This window comes from Lampetra planeri, chromosome 69 (genome assembly GCF_965212315.1).
Source record: "Lampetra planeri chromosome 69, kcLamPlan1.2.h2, whole genome shotgun sequence".
NCBI lineage: Eukaryota > Metazoa > Chordata > Hyperoartia > Petromyzontiformes > Petromyzontidae > Lampetra > Lampetra planeri.
Window position 1 is genome coordinate 364312 of NC_136174.1, and position 4068 is coordinate 368379.

At 45.8% G+C, this 4068-nt stretch overlaps 1 long non-coding RNA gene across 1 annotated transcript; it reads left to right on the forward strand.

Moving 5' to 3' along the window:
* Positions 1 to 790: 790 nt before the first annotated feature.
* On the forward strand, positions 791 to 2113 carry LOC144737480 (uncharacterized). The gene is made up of 3 exons (XR_013588997.1): positions 791 to 847; positions 1073 to 1117; positions 1837 to 2113. It is a non-coding gene; the product is annotated as an uncharacterized LOC144737480 (long non-coding RNA).
* The last annotated feature ends 1955 nt before the right edge of the window (positions 2114 to 4068 follow it).

Genomic DNA, 4068 nt, shown 5'->3' on the forward strand with positions numbered 1-4068 from the left:
GTTCTGTAAAGTTATTGCCACGTTAATTCAGTGGCGACCGCTTCTATTTGTGTGGAGCATTTTCGCTTCGAAACGCAAAGGCTCAAACGTTTGGGAATATCGGGTTGGTGGTGGAAGGGGGTTGGGGATTTAAACAAAATAGTCTAATCTTTAACGATCATCATCGATATCATTAATTTCCACAACCACTGATGTTGTTTTATAATGGAACCTAACCGGTATTTTGTCGGAAGTTAAAGCAACAGCAGCTGATGGCAAGACGGTAGCTGGACCATGAGTATTTTATGGAATAAAAATGACGACGTTTCGATCACAACCCAAGTGACGACGATCGCTTATGTTGTGATCGAACCAAGAATATGAATTCCTGCAGTCACGAAAGTTTTAAGTTTAAACACAACACACGAATGTATGTTGAACTTCCTTCGCATCGTACCTAGCCAATTGTGCTAATCGGAGGTGTGGAGGAAGGACAACTTAACACGAGATGCAGTTCGCAAGAAATTAGTTTTCCATCTAGATGATGTAAACGTACCACAGCTCCAGTGGCTTCCTAATATCGGAAGAGCATTGCAGATGGCCGCAGAAGCGTATCTGAGAGAGCCACGCGATGATGCGGTGACGGTCTTTTTTCGATGGCCAGCCAAAAGTCGCTGCGAGTGTGTGTACGTTGGAACATCTGTCACACCTTACGTTGCAAACCGTGCTAATTCGGACGTGCTGGGCGAGCTTAAATGTTTAACCACCATTTAACTCTCCCTCCCTCCTGTGTGTGTGTTGTTTGCAGCCGTCGGCGGACTCGGCTATCCCCTAGGCATTGGTGCCGGTGTGGTGAACAGCAAAATCGGTGAGGGTTTCTCTTTCCCGCCGGCAAATTCCCGGCGCAAAAATGTTCCTTCGTTTATACAGCTCAGCTACGGATTGTTGTTTAGTGCGTGTTTTGAGGACTGCGCTGGTTGACTGTTGGAGGCGTAATTTCATCTCAACAAAGTCCGCTGTGGTCAATATTATATTGTAACACGCGCGTGAATCTCCGTTAACCTTTGTACTGTGATGTGTGCTGTGTATGTAGCTGCCCCGTTGGCGCCTTTTGTTGGTGCCATCTAGGTCGTCACCGGTAAGTGAAGGTCGCAGAGACACCATAGGCTCACGCAGAGACCCGTACACTAAGACAGAGACCCATTGCCCTACCCAAAAACCCATAACATCAAGAGACCCAGAACTGTTCTCAGATATACATACACTTACAGAAACCCACAAACTTATACAGAGATCTTCAAACTTGCCAAAATAATTGCCAAAACCTCCCCAACCAATTAGAATCTTCCCAAACAGAGTATTGAAGCTCCTGGGTGGATTGGTGGCACAGCAGTTAAAACTGTGGAGATGCACATTTTTAGATACAGTGGAGGGACACGTGGATTAGAGAACACATGAAGGTTATTGTTCCCCCGAACGACAAAAATAGATGGCCAACGCTCACAACAATGAGCGAAACAACCAGATGGATGATACAACGTGGTAAATTAACATAGTAAGAAGCACATCTACAAGTCACCTCAGTCAGTCATTGCATAGCAGCTCGGTTTGTATCCATGACGTGCCAGCAGAAAGTTCCTCCCACACATCACCTGACGCCCTCAACGTGCACCTAGCCTGGCAAAAGCACCATTGTGACGTCACTATCACTTAATGGATTCTTAGAAACACAGGTTTGTTCCGATCATCGTTTGGGCCTAACCCACAAATGGATAATTTATAACGCTGGCTGTGAAGGCCGACTACATTTGTTGAGTGCATCTTAATGATCTGTGATGTGTGTGCGTCCGTGCCCAGCCCTGCATCCCCGTCTGCAGTCACTTAAAATAGAAGTGGTGCCTGCGGAAGCGACTCGAGACTCCGGTGAAGAAGTGAATTGACGAACGTTATGGACAGCTGCCGCCACCGACCACCCACAAAAAGGGGCATAGGTTCACCACCTACTCCCCTCCCATACCTCCCCATCCATACCCATTGACCCACCCATCCTACCCAAGCCCTTGACTCTTACACAAATTGTTATCATCTGTGCAATGTCCATCTTATGTTCCGAATTCAAATAAAAATATTTACTCACTGCACTTATGCGTGTTATTGCGACGTAAACAAATGACCGTGTGTGTGTGTGTAAACGCGTGTGTGCAGTACATTGTCACACGTCCAACTCTCACTTGACCCAATAGTTAACCAAAGAAACCAAAGTAGGGAAATGGTACACGGTCATAAAGCGTACATTTCTCTCTAGATTACCTTCTATTCTATTTACGTATTAAAGAGATTAACCTGCCAGACACCTGGTCACCGAGAGTATTAAGCGCAGTGAAGCTGTCACGGCTTGCATTACACGCACAGCCTGCACAGATTCAGCATAGCCGCACAGCACATTCACTTCACAATAATCCTATGAAACGAAAAACCAGAGAACCCGGAAAAAAACCATGGGGAGAAAATGCTAATTTCAATTATACAGGAGTCAGGGTCAGGATCGAACCCACAGCATCCTGTATATCAGGAAAGGTAGTTAACATCTCATTACTGCAGGGAGATCCTGGGAGACCAGCTCTGAGGTTTGAGGCTGGCAGTCTGTAACTTCAGGTTGGCAGTCGATAAACATGCTTACCCGACCCTACTGGACATCTGTGAAAAAGAGCTTCATAGCTGATCGCATTCCTCCAATCTTAACAAACATTTTGATTCTATTGATATTCCAAATATATTGCTACAGAAGGATACTGCATCTAAACTGGAGCCAAAGAGTGACCAACGTAGAAGAAAAAGGATGCATATAGAAAAAGATGACCTGATGATGCAGGCAGAGACGAGAAGGAAACTGCCACTATTTGGACACAGGTAGGTTGGACAATATAACAATTTGGAATAGTTTCAGGGTTCATGCGAAGCGTGATTTTTTGGGGAGGGACGTAACACACCAAGCGGATTTGTCGTTTTGCCACACTGTTATAGGTGCTACTTTAATGCACAATTATAGACAGACTCCCACAAGTATTCTCTGACTTGTATGCTCTGTATGGAAAACCCGTTTGTACATGCAATGCAACCGAATGACTCAATCCCCCATAACCACCCACCATTGCTCTCGCTTACAGGGACCCACGGTCCTGCGTGTCCCAGTTCTTAGTAGTCAGCCTATAGCAATATGCAGAGCGTTATTGCCTTCTTTGTTGTATTGCCTCAAGTCTAGCAGTCGGTAGAGCAATGGTGGCTCCCTCTGTGTGGCGTGTCCACCTTCCAATAGTAAGGAGAGCACTGCTGTCTCACTTGGTGTGGTGTATCCAACACTTCAGCGGTAGGTAGATCAGGTGGCTCCCTTGGGGATGGTGGATGCAGAACTCAAAATTCTTGATGTTTCCCTACACATGAAATTTGATGAGGCCCTTGCAGCTATTGATGTCCTCGTTCTTGGCACTCCGTAGAGTCGACACCACTCACCCAGCTCTTGAAGTGGTCTCTCCGCACTCCAACAATTGATAAATCCCTCCTCGTGGCCCTAGGTGTGGCATAAAGGACAAGTTGCCTGTGTTCTCTGCTGCTGCCCAGACCCATCTTTCTATACCACACAATGTGAAGATGGCTGTGTGGGGTAAAAAAAAAACAAGGCACAGTGGAATAGTATCGGTAACGCTCTATTTTTGCAACTCCCGACTCTACGGGACCTCTGGCAAAAAATAATGCCATGCTGCAGCATGTACAAAACTCTTTGTACATGCTGCACCAAGCAGGATTGGCTTCCGGTTTCCACGTGACTATAATATAAGGTCACATTCATTAACTCAAAATACCTGCCACAAATGAACCACAATACCTTGCTGAGCTTGTCAAGGAGCATGAACCGTCATGCAAATTCTGGTCATCCTTGCAGTGGCTTTAGGGTAGCCGTTGAACAAAGAAGGTCATTGAATTGCGTGCATTCTGAAGCGCTTCCACGGCCATCTGGAACGCGCTTCCTTCCGATATAAGAAATTCACTGGAACTATACACTTTGAATCTTCTAGATGGAAAACTAATTTC